This window comes from Hyaena hyaena, unplaced genomic scaffold (genome assembly GCF_003009895.1).
Source record: "Hyaena hyaena isolate Hyena2069 unplaced genomic scaffold, ASM300989v1 scaffold_1864, whole genome shotgun sequence".
Taxonomy (NCBI): domain Eukaryota; kingdom Metazoa; phylum Chordata; class Mammalia; order Carnivora; family Hyaenidae; genus Hyaena; species Hyaena hyaena.
In genome coordinates this window covers 122,284-135,870 of record NW_024082499.1, presented here as the reverse complement: position 1 = coordinate 135,870, position 13,587 = coordinate 122,284, and positions in this window count along the sequence as shown.

Below are 13,587 nucleotides of genomic sequence, written 5' to 3'. Positions count from 1 at the left end.
GGTTTGCAGATTATTTGCTCTCTGGTTTCCTGTTGGGTCCACCAGAGAGGGGCAATAGTAGGAGATCTTGGGTGGAAGAGATTGGGGTCACAACTTCAGCCAGGAGAGGGTAGGGCAGTCTCTTTCCCAGACTGTAGCTCCTACTAACATCTTGCTCTTTCTTAGTGCTGCTTCTTTATGCAGCATCAGCTTCCTGCTACTGCTAATCCTTGGTTGTTGTGCCAACTGCAGCTGGCTTCCTGAAACCTTCCTCGACATCTGAAAGCAGTCCTTTTATTAATATCCTCTGTTATTAGTTTGAATATCCCTACCTGTGTTATTCCAGAACTGCAGGTAATGGAGCTGGTATATTTATGGGGAAATTGGCTGAGTTGTAGCTTCTAAGTGGTAGCAAACTCCAGAACAAGTTGAAGCCTCATAAAACTGCAGGAAGTTTTGGCCTCGTGATGAGTTCTGAGTCCCAGACCTCTGAATTCCTCATGTCTGAATTTATGAGTTTTTAAAAAAAATTGCCCATTGGTTAAGTGTCATTGGGATTTAATCAATAAGAAAATATCAAATGGCAGGTGGCATTATAGTTATAATCTTAAATTTGAGATTAGAGAGATGTGGATTCAAATCTTAGTTTTGATAATGATTACAGATGCTTGCCCTTCTGAAACTGTTTCTTCATAGGTGAAAGTGTGTCATCCTATCCCACTCATACAGGGTTTTTGTGAAGAGTTGAGATGAAGGCTATAAAATAGCACAGCATCAGGAACGCCTCTTTCAAGGCACACTTCCTTGCCATAGCCCCATCTATGTACACACACACACACACACACACACATGTGCATATACATACACACATGTGAGTACACTTAGCATTTCCCCCCTCCCCAAATCTATATTGGCTTTAGCCTCAATAAGACAATTCTTCTGTCCAGAAAATGCAGCCTGATGGGGTAGGTACTATCACTATAGTGGTTTGGCAATATTTCAACTAGACCAGGCTGAACTACATCCCCCAAATTCCTTTTCCTGTATGTTTCTAGTGAGGATATGCCACAAGAAAGACTCGGATGTGAGAAGTAGAGTGTGGAAGTGGGATGGCAGCCATATTGTGGTTCACACCCACTGTCTCTGATTTGCTGACTCGCCTCATCCTTGCAGCCCTGCAAATGCTCATTCCACCAGCCTGTGACCCTTCTGTGGTTTCTCTGACTCACGGGGTTGGTGAGTATGTTTAGCAGCAGATAGAAGGCTTCTGAAAAACACCAAACTTCTAAGGTCAGAGGCAACAAGAAGTGATATACATTTCAGCCCATTTTCAGGCTTCAGACCTTGTGTGTGGGATCCATTCTGTTCCTTGTTCTCTCCACCTTACAACCATCTTCCCTTCCCAGCTGCCTGATGTCCTATGGGTTTCAATCTCTGACATCAGTGTCAGACCTGTAAAACACACACACACACACACACACACACACACACACACACACCACATACCAAAAACTGAAGAAAAAGGCTTTTGGTTCACTTGAACTCTATTTCTTGGCTGAGGAAAGAAATGGCCTCTAGACTTGTAGTACTTCTATAATTAAAGGTAGAGGCACCCAGACCTGCCTGAAGTTCAACCCGTTGCTGGTATCATTGCTCAGCTCCTGCTTTCTGGTGGTGTGAAGAGGCATTGACAGCATGTTTGAATGGTCAGAGGTCACTTGGAGAAGTTAGATCCCCATGGTTGTAGAAACCCAGTGCTGGCATCTGGCAGGGATGAAAGCTAGCTGCATTCATGCATTCACAGCACGTACAGCTCACCAGTATCTGCTTCTTTTGCCTGGACACCCTCTAGGAGCCAATGCTGGGCAGGAAGAAAGCACAGCAAGGCATTTAAAGGTTCTCAGGAAGGAGCAAGCAGTGGAAACTAACCTTCTGTTGAGTTACTGATATCCCCAACCATGCTGTAAGAAACATCCTCTTGTTTAAGTAAGGTGTATAATATATGGAGATATTCACCTTTTTGTCCCCCCACTGGATTCTCCCTTTCCCTCCAGTCATACAAGATGATTGCTGCTTCAGAGGACGGATGTATAAGGGCAAAGCCAGGAAATCAGAAATGGCCTGCACCTCCCCCAGGCCTTTGTGTTCTAGAATCCTACACAATTAGGGGACTTGAAGATTTGCAGCTAAGGAAAATAAAAAAGACTGAAGCTTTGCCCTCATCTTCAGAGTAGGAACATGTTTTCCTTGGTCTAGTAGTGAGAGATGGGAAAGTGGTAAACAGGGTCTACAGGAGCCTTCTAAGAATGCTTTTGGCAGGTGGCAAAGCCCTGGAGAGAAAGTGATGAAGTGGTACATTTAGGAGACAGGTCCCATGCAGCCTTGCAGGAAGGTTTCTGGATCCTGGTGTCACTCATAGACAATTGAGGCCATCTGGGCCCTGACCAAGAAGAAGACCTTCCCTGCAAATAGTCTGACTGCAAGCATGCCATCCATTCCTACTCCTCACCACACCAGGGCTCCACACAGTTGTATTCAGCCAATATTTAGGGATAATGATAACATGATAAGAGCTAGCTCTTATATTGCAGGCATGATGTACCATTCATAGTCTAATCATTTCTCATATATTAACTCATTCAATCATCATGAAAACCCTGCAAAGTGGCATTTTACAACCCATTTTAAAGATGAGTAAACTGAGACCACACATCCAGGATTTAAGTCTAGACTGTTCAGCTCTAGGATCCATGCTTGATTGGTGGTCATCAAAGACAGTGATAATTTCTTGTTTGTATACCTGAGTTTGAAGGCATAAATTAATATCAACTAAATAGGTAACCATGTTTGCAACGAACATATGTTATCCCAGAAATTACAGAGAATCAGTCACTTTGTCTGGAGGTGGAAGCAAGAGGTGTAAACCAAAACTTGTTTATAATACTTCAGCAGGCTTGCACGGGTCACAAGTGAAGGCTTACGATTCTCAAAGAGACCTGTTTGTGGCCTCAATGGTATCATACTCTCAGCCAAACGTCTGGAACATAATAAGCCACCAATAAATATCAGCTGCTTTAATGATTATGATGACGATTATGGTTATTATCACCCCAGAGAAGGCTACACAGAGCCAATTTGCCAGCATAGAATGGCTGCCCTTTAGCTCCACATTTCCCTTCACAGGACTAGGTTCATCTGAGGTCATCATGGCAATTACTCCACCTCTGCCTAGAGTGTCCAGTTCTTAATTCACTTCTCTCTTGCTGAGAATAAACACAATCTGATCTTCTAAATTAAGAATTTGGTGTACTAAGCATTTCAAAATTATTTGCATTTAAAAGGAGAGGATAGTGCTTAACAAAAATGAAGACATATTTAATGTTGTAATCACAAGATTCTGTAAAGTTTTTAACGGTGAAATAGCAGGATTCTATAGCTGTGATGCAGTGAAGTGACAATAGGCTTTCAGGTCTTCCCTATGACCAAATGCATGCTCTACACATCCTCCTTCCTGTCTGCCTCATAGGTAGGTCATGGCAGTATGACCCAAGAGCTGAAAGGTGGCTGCATATGGGGACAAATATAAAGACAAAAACATCACTTGGATGATATTCAATTTAAAACATCAAACACTCAAAGCCTGCTGGGAAGTAGCTCTATATGCATAGGGGAAAGAGAAGCTGGCCTGTTGTGTTTAAGGGTTAGGAGGTGCCAGAAAGTTTCCAAGAGCAGCCATACCAGAAAATACAGGTGTGTGTTATAGAAGGGATGCCCACCCTTCACACAAGATGCTTGTGTGGCTAGAGAAGTACTTTTGGAGAGGAATGAAATGAATGAATGAATGAATGAATGAATGAATACATGAGTTTCAGTGATATTAAATGCCCAGTGGACACCTGACTGTTTGGTAAAGACCAGTTGATTTATTTGATCAAAATGAGAATAGTGTTAAATCATTCCCATGGTAGCTATTAAAATACCTTAATCACATATAATGGTCAATAAAGATTTATGGGGTCAGTGAATATAATGCATGAGGTGCAGGTAATAGAAAGATCAACAAACAGCAACCCAAGAGGCCCCAGTTACTATTCATAATAGCATAATCCCGAAGCAGCTGTGTGACTGTTGCTGTTTCTCAGTCTCTCAATCTTCAAACGTTTTCTGTGCAAAATGAACAGTCAAACCTGGATAATATTTAGGGTCCTTTCCAGCTAGATAATGACATAGTAGTGCATTCTGTACTTGGGCACCTTCAAGTGAAAGTTGATAGTTACTCTTTGGAATGCCATGCTTCCCCTTTGGGTACATCCTCCCTTTGATCAGTGACTCCCTGGTGACAATCTCTTTCCATGTCCTGTCCCAAGTCTCCTGAAACGATCCACCACATCTGACATTTATCAATTGCTGAGTCCCGGATGAAACTCTTTTTCTGCTTCTAATTTTGCTTCTGCTATAGGTTTACAGGTGACAGATGATAAAAAATTAATTGCCTTAAGTTCTTTCATGTACCATATGTCTGTGTGGACTCAAACAATGGGTAGAAACATGTAGAAATAGTATGAATTTTGACGGTAAGACTCAGATTCTTTATTTTGGAGGACCTGTTCATAGATACTAAGAGTTTTGAAATTTTGACGTTTGTGCCTAGATATTTTAATTTTCCATTTTAGTTATTTGAATCTTATTGATTTACATTTATTTTGAGACAAAATGACTTGTAACTAGATCTCCCCTCCCACTCTATCACCATAACCAATACTCCACTGATACTAACATTTCCGGCTTAATTTACTTTTTTCTGTTTATTAGTAGAAAATATTTAGTTTTAAATCTGATTTCATGTTAAACTTAGAGAAAAGTCAATTTTCATTTATTTCTCTTCCAGAAAGAAAATGTTCAAATGTCAGCTATTTGTGGACTTTTCCTACTTGGCTTGTGACAGATATATGAGAAATTTGACAATTGTGGTTTTTAACAGCCCACCTCAGAAGTGATAAATAAAATGAGTTGACAAGGAATTCATCACCTTAATGTGTATCCGTGGGGTAATGGGAGACATCAAGCATGGGATGCCAAAGCATCCCCAGTGTTAGATGAGACCCTGTGTCTGGGTGTCCATGGCAAAGAGATAAAGCTGTCAGCAAGTTCCTCTTAATGCTGTTGGACAAATAGCCATGCCACCCACCTGTCCAAACACAGCCACCCCTTATAGAAAATCAATAATTGTACCTCAAAAGCTATGCAAATTAGCACAGCTCCGCACACCAGCCAAGACCAAGGCTAATCTCAGATTGGCTTAGATGACTACGAGAGAAGAGAAAGCAAGGGCTATGGGAAAGCAAGGAAGATGACTCATGGTTCATTCAGGGTTTGCATTTGATTACTTACACTTTTCAGATGTATTCATAATAGAGCCTTTTTGTACTTCTTTCATGTTTAAATGCATTTTGAAATGCATTGCCATGGTTGACCTTTACATAGTCAACCATGGAGTGAGATGTATGGTGTCCCAAAGAGATAAGCGTAGAGCTTATCCACACTTTGTTTATTCTACATCGGTGCTTTGCCAACTCTAAATAACCACACAGATCTGAGAGGAGGAGAAGACCATTTGCTGTGTGCAATGATAATACCTGTGCTGACCATACTAGAGGCTATTGAAAAATCAAAATGGGATAGCTGATGGGAAACTGCCAAGGGAACTTGTAAAGTGCCATAAAAAAAATAAGTCTTGTGTGAGGTGTTTAGAATCTCACTATGGTGTTGTCCTACATAATAAGTATCAGTTATCTCTGGTCCATAAACTCATCTTTCCCACACAAACTGTTTATATTCCTGTGTTATCTTCTCAGAAAATGGCACAGGCTAAGACCTAGGATTTGTCTTAGACTCCTTTGTCTTTCATACATAATCAATCATTTGCCAAACCTTATTGTCAAAACACTCCCTTAATATCCTCATCTCTGTCTCTCCTTTAACCTGGATTTTCCCAGTACCTCCCATCTTATATTCTCAATACTTCACTGTGGCTACTACAGTCATGGTTCTAAATGTAAATCTAATCATATCATTCCCTATTTAAAATCAACTCTTCTTTGCTCAAAGAACAAAGTCAGAATTCCTTACAAAGGCTGACAAATCTACAACCCGGATTCTCTGAATATTCCCATTTCTTCCCTGTCCTTCCTCACAACCCCAAAACACTATGTTTCTACCTTAAGACATAGTTATGGTTCCTGGAAGGCACTACAATCTACTTTACCTGCAGCATTTTGTTCTGGAACATTCTCACTGCTAGCTCACTCCTATCCATCTTCCAGGGTTCAGTGTAGGCTTTTCAGGAAATATTTCCCAATTACCTAAACCAGTGTTGGGGCTTTCTCCTGCACATTCTTTCCCCAGATTCTGTCAGAGCACCAAATTGCATTTTTTTAAACTTCCTTAAATAAATATAACATTCATGCAGAAAATTACATCACTCATAATGTACAGTTTACTTATCTTGAAGTGAATATAGCCATGAAACCAACACCCAGACCAAGAAATTTAAATAACCCCCAACCCAGAAGCCCTCTTAATGCTCCCTTTTAATCAATATACTTCCTTCTTCCCAAAGGAATTATCATTTGACTTTTACTCTCAAAGTTTTGCCTGCTGTGGAACTTCATATAAGGGGAACCATGCAGTACCTATAACTTTATGTCTGATTTCTTTACTGGGTATGCCTGTGAGATTTTTCCATGTTGTGTGTAGCTATAATGATTTTATTTTCATTACTGTGTAATATTCCACTGAATGAATAGACTCTATTTATGTATCTGTTTTACTATTAGGCATTTGTGCTGTTTCCAGTTTTTGGTTATTTTAACTATTGTGCTATGAAAATTTTTTTTCCCATCTTTTGGTAGAAATAAGTACTCATTTCTCTTGGATACATGTCTAGGAGTTATGGAGTAGGTGCATGTTTGGCTTTAATAGACATTGACAAACATTTTCCAAAATGACGTCACCAGTTTTTTCCTCTTGAGCAGTGTATGTGCATTCCAATTGTTCCCCATTATGGGGACTAGCGTGGTTAGCAACAATGGACACTGCTAGTGGGTAGCCATTCTGGTCATTTACAGTGGTGTCTTAGTGTGGTTACAATTTTTTTTTTTACTTCACACATGTTTATTGGTTATGTATGTGTCCTCTTTTGTGGATGTCAGTTGTAGTCTCTTGATCATTTATCTATTGGAGTGTCTTCCTCGACTTTTCAGGTACATGTGATAAAATTGTCTTTTCCTACTATGTGGCTTACTTTCTCTTCTTTTAGTTGTGTCTTTCAATGAGCTGAAGTTCTTATTTTTAATGTTATCTGATTTATTACTTGCTTCTCTGTGGTCCTTGTGTTTTTGTTCTGTTTTGGAAAACTTTCTCTCCCCTGAGGTAGAGAAGATAGTTGTGGATGTTTTCTTCTAGAACTTTTCTTGCTTTCCCTTTCATATTGACATCAACAATCTATCTGGAATTGTTTTTCATGTATGCTATCACACTGTATTTTAATTATGTATTCAGTTGTCTGTCTCCCCAGCGAGGCTGTGAGGGGCTGGGAGGAAGAATGTGAATTGCACCTACCTAATCCCCATTGGGGGAACCATCTGTGTGATAGTTCCAATCACTCTCGAGCAGTCAAAATATTTCTTGCTTTTAGTTAATTTCCCTCTCTATATTTTAAAAATGTCTTTAGATTTAACTAAAATTACATCTTAATGTGTTATTTGAGAAAATATATATACTATGTCTTTGCAATCATGATGTTATTTTACTTCTGGGATGTTTTCTCCATTGTACATGGCACATTTTCATGTCTATGGCTGTCAATGTCACTTTCAAGTCCATGTAAAGAAATCTGGACAAGAGGGGGAAACTATGTGGCATTAATTTAATTTATTTATTTTCTAGAAATTATTAATTTAACCTTTTTCCTTCCAGTTTTCATTTTATTTATTTAGTTATTACTAAAGTCTTATTTATTTATTTATTTATTCAGAGGGCACAAGCAGGGAGGGGCAGAGATAGAAGGAGAGGGAGAGAATCCTAACCAGACTCCACAAAGTCAGCCCAATGTGGGGCTTGAACTCACAAACTGTGAGATCATGACCTGAACTGAAATCAAGAGTCAGACGTTGAACTGACTGAGCCACCCAGGTGTCCCCAAGTTTTATTTTCTAAAAATTAGGTATGATATTCACATTGTTCAGATATCAAATATGTGCATTGAGAAGTCTCTCTTCTACTTTTGGCCACATCTACCCATTATCTCTATTACCTCTTGGTTTACCATTTTTATCAATTTCTTGTGTGTGCTTCCATGATGTATTGATAAACAGAGGGATACTACCTAGCAGACAAGGGCACATGACTAGGGAGCACACATAACAGGCCATCTGGAAAAGTATTTATAGGGAAAGAAAATCATAGAAACATAAGCAGTTAGCAGATATGTGGTCCCTATTGCTTATCACTCTCTGAGGTGGCAGACAGGGATCTAGAAAGGCCGATCCTTAGATTTGAGGAGCAGGAATCCAGCCCTTGGCTGGTGGACTGCATAATTCCCTGGCATGAACAGAGGGCTGAGCAAGAGTCCAAATCTTGTGACTGGGAGCTATGTGACGATAGTTCAGTGGCTTCAGGACCAAATGCATTTGCACAGTCCTTTCTGGGATCAATTGCCTCAGGCTAACACTTTCTGTGGTACCCTAGAGGAGATCATCACCTTTTCTGAGAAGCCAGACTACAGGCTACCAACAAAGTTTAAACTTCATTTCTCAGCTCACTCCTATCCCAAGGGTTAGATGGTATGTGTCAGAAACCCATACCATTTTAGCCTGTAAGCTCATGAGGCTAATATCTGGTATTGGTTGTAGGAGACATCGGAGGATAGTTAGAACAAGAATAGGACAATGAAAGCCATGAATATTACTTTAAGCTCCCCCCACTGAAGTCTCAGGGAGCCCAGCCCCAGCACAGAGGATAGGTCCCAGGTTGCTAAGAGCTCTAGACAATGCTTCTTCCTAGTGTCCCATATGCGGGACACTGAACTTTCTGACTCTGCGCTGATGTTGATGCATATATGGAAGGTGTGTTAGTCTAGGATAAGATGCTCCCTTGTTGGCCAACACATAATACTGATTCTGTTCTAAGATGACCCTAGAATTTAGGCTAATCTGCTGGGTCTTTCAGGCATGGAGAATCTTTTTGGTTACTTGGCCAGATGTTTGACAAGTTCTATGTTTTTGTCATCATCACAGTTATCCCCTACCCAGGAACTAGACTATAGTCAAGGTTGTAGTATACTATGTCTTCTCCTGAAGCGACCATAGATATACACCATTCAGATGTATCTTCGAGAAAGAACCTGTGTCAAGAAATGCAGATAGCTGTCAGTACCTAGCTGTAGCACTTTCAAGATCTCCTGCAGCATCTCAGTTGAGGCTACACTGCTCCCTAGGCTTCTATAAGCCAATGTCTGACCACCATGAGAGTATAAGGGCCTAGAATTTTCTGCTCAATGTTGGACTACTCAATGACCATTCTGTGCACTGGAGCTCCCCATTGAGTGAGTGTCTGAGACTTTCTCAGAGCTACACCATAGCCTGTGCCATTTCCTACACAATCTTTCTTTCCCTTCTCCACTATCTGGATTCATATCTGCATCATGGTCTAAAGGGTTTCCTCTCACTTCTTTACATGCCACAGATTTCACTCTCAATAAATCTCTTATACTTTTAACTCTTTCTTGGCATCTGCTTCCTGGAGATCCTGAATTGACAAACTTGTTGCCTAGAAGGGACAAATAAGGTCTTGAAGGAGGTCCAGGAAATCCTGTAATGGCTGTATGACCACCTGTGTCTTGGGTTCAGATTATGTTCACCTGAAGCAGTAAAGGGAGCTCTGTTGATCCACATGGAAATAGCAGCCCTCGGGAGTGACATCACCCAGTGGCAAGTGCCATATAGAGTCATTGAGTCAAGCAATCAGTAGTCCTCTCCATTGTTGGATTTAAGCAGTGCGGCAAGTTGGGTGAAGATGACATCCATAGGTGCATTTCATAGGTCAAGAATATCTCATGTAGGCCTGCAGAATTGGTCTCAAACCTCTTCTCCTTACTTAGGAGACCATGTCATCCTATAATAAGTAAAGATTCAACTAGCATGTCATGTTTGACCTTAGCACATAGGATTGAAATTACATAATTAGCTTCATTGCAAAGTACTCACTGATGTAATTCAATGGAATATGGCAGGATACTGGGAATATCAGAAGCAGTATTTTAGGAGACAAGGTAATGACTACCAATTTTTTCCAAGACCCAGAGTACGGTAGATGCAACAGCAAGACACATTTGAGGACTCCAACTGTTAGAAATGCTATCAAGAATGCACGGCAGCCTGGATGACAATTTTAACAGAGGGGTCCAGGTGCAAGACAAATGGTAGATACCAGTCTTTTTACCTACCACCAGCACCACTACAACTCTCCGAGGTTTCGGGCATTCCTGTCCTACCAGGCAATAGGTTTCTTCTTCCAGGTAAGTGAGACCTTATGTCTCACAACCAAGTAATAATACAAACATATTCTTATTTTTAGATGACACACTAAATATTGGTTTGCATGCAACTTCTTTCATTTAACAATGTGTCCATATAATTTAGATAAATGAACAGTCCTTGTGTTTTCTCTGTCCCTGTGGCAATTTCTCTGGTGAAAATACTTGACAAGCATGAAAAGAAGCTACAAGGATGGCTGCCTTTGTCCCTTTCAAATCTTAATTTTCAGGTTCCATTTGAAAAATTGATATTGGATAGGCAATAAATTATCAGTCTTTTCAAGTGTGAGGAAACTGTTCCTAACATCAGAAAGGCTTACAGACATCTACCTAATTAAAGTTGATCTTTTAGAAACTGATTGATTGATAAAATAGGCAATGACCAAAAGATACTGTGAATTCATGTGAATTTAGTAATATTTTCTGATAATTTCATAATGAATCATAACAGCATATATATAATATAATATATTATATTTGATATATGTGATAATTTCATTATGAATCATAATAGCATATATATAACATAATATATATATATCCATGTGTATATTAGTGTGTATACCAATGGAAAAATGTTAGCATATATAAGGGTGATATATAATAGTTATCCAGAAGCAATATTTGGTGTCCACATGGAATATTAGAGCCTCTCATAGCTATAGAAGCAACAGATATATCATCTTAACAGCTTGCTTCAGACATTTCTTTTCTGAGAAAGAAGAATCTTTGTTAAGGAAAATGCCCATAAGAGCTATTGGGGATGGAAGAAAAGACCCTGAAGCATGAGACCAGAAAGATCAAAGGCAAGAAAGGAGAAGACTGAATTGCTCTGTGTGATTTGGAGAGGAGTTTCTTTCTACCTTGGGTGAGCACGACATGAAGAGGAGGCATGGAGTAAAGCAGGGACTGGAAAGCTGCTATAGGGCTAGGAAAACTTAGTAGCATATCCATGGAAAACCCCTATGGGGTGGCAATGGAAGGCTTTTAAAGAAGAATATTTAATGTTTACTTCAAAGTTTTTCTTCATCATGTCTAAAATCCTCTTCTTTTTATTGTCCATAAATCTTCAATAAATTACTAAATACATGAATTGTCTTATATGAGAAGGTTTTTAGTGGGACAAAGATGGAATGTATAGAATGGCAAGATGATTAATGAACCAAGAAAGCAGGCAGCCAGAAGTAGAAGTGTCCTAGAGTATAAAACTTTGGAAATTCTCAGAAGTCTTGAGGAGGGTTCTGGAGTCTCTAGAGTATGTGTGGGTTGTGGTGTAAAAACTCCCGTGGGCCAAAGGGTGAGGGTCTTGCAAATGAGGAAATACCAACCATTGTTTGATCTCAAACTTTATTCTGATAAAAGGTCAGGGTTTGAGCAACATAGCTCCTCCTGGCTCCAGCAAGTCCCTGAGATGTAAATCTTTAACGAACATTGTGCTCAGAACGGTCAAACATGTTCTCCAAGCAAACTTTTAAGCAACCTCCACCTCTAACTGCAAAATCCTTGCTTCTGTACACCGGCTTTGCCTCTCTCCCTATATAAACCTTGAGCTATGGCGCCAAGGGGCTCTCTTCCAAGGACTTTTCGGGTGCTCAGGAGGGGCCTTCCTGCCTGACTAAAATAACCAACTCCTTTTGTGTTTTGTGGGCTTTGTTCTCGGTGATTCTCCTTTGGAAAAGGAGGTCTAACAGTGGTGGCGGGGTAGTTGAGGTACTTAGGAAAAACTTAGCTAACCCTCAAAAACCTTCAAGTCCCTAGTTAAAATTTAGGTTTTATTTGTTCAGTTTCTCACCAAATATTTGAAGACCTACAATGTACTTTTATAAGTCCTGGAGATAGGGGGGTGAACAAACCATAGTCCCTGAATGTATAGAGCTTACATCCTAATGGGAGAGACAGTTAATAAATAAAAGAGCAAAAAACATATGCAATATGATGTCAATTATTATGAGGTACTATATGGAACCAAGTAAGGAAAATGAATAAAGTCTTAGGAGTTGTTTTTTCTCATAGGATGGTGAGGAAGGGCTTCTCGGAGGAAGTAGCACTGAAGCAGAGCCTGAAAAAAGATCTGGGGGAACAGCATTCTAGGTGAACGGCCAGTGAAATAGCAAGAACAGAGGTTTCTATAAATTACCTAGAAAAGATAAATTGGCACCACTTCCACTTGAAGATTATGCTTTTTTAAAAAGTTATTTTTTAATGTTTATTTCTTTTTTAGAGAAACAGAGCCTCAGCAAGGGGAGGGGCAGAGAGAGAGGGAGACACAGAGTCCAAAGCAGGCTCCAGGCTCCAAGCTATCAGCACAGAGCCTGAAGCAGGGCTCAAACCCATGAACCATGAGATCATGACCTGATCCAAAGTTAGACTCTTAACCTACTGAGCCACCTTAGACATACCAAAGATTAGGCTTTTGATAATGATGACTGTGGGTGTAGTTTATAGGAACAAAAGTGTTTATGATCATAATACTACATACATACAACATGCATATGATTTAACTACTGTCCTTAGTGGTCGAGACTTTATGATTTATTTATCATTTGGTACTTGTGCTGTAATCATAAAGCATCTTCAATTAAAATATTACATTGATATTAGTTAATTTTCTATTAAGTCTTTGGTTATCACAAATTTTAATATAAAATAAATACCTAATAAAGCATGATGAAAATGATTGCATAATCAGGAATTCTTATTGGTGATGTAACAATATGTGCTGTTTACTCAAAACTGATTTTAAGTTGAGGATTTTCAGTTCAAATCTCACTTTTAACATAAGATATGGCCTTTGAACAAATTTTTAAGTATACTACAATATTGTTAACAATAGGCATTATGCTGAACAGTAGATCTCTAGAATTTACTCATCTGGCATAACTAAAATTTTGTACCCTTTGACAAATATTTCTTCTCTATTTCCCTCACCCCAAAGACCCTGGAAACTACCATTATACTTTCTGTTCTAATAATTTGACCATTTTAGGGGCACCTAGGTGGCTCAATTGGTTAAG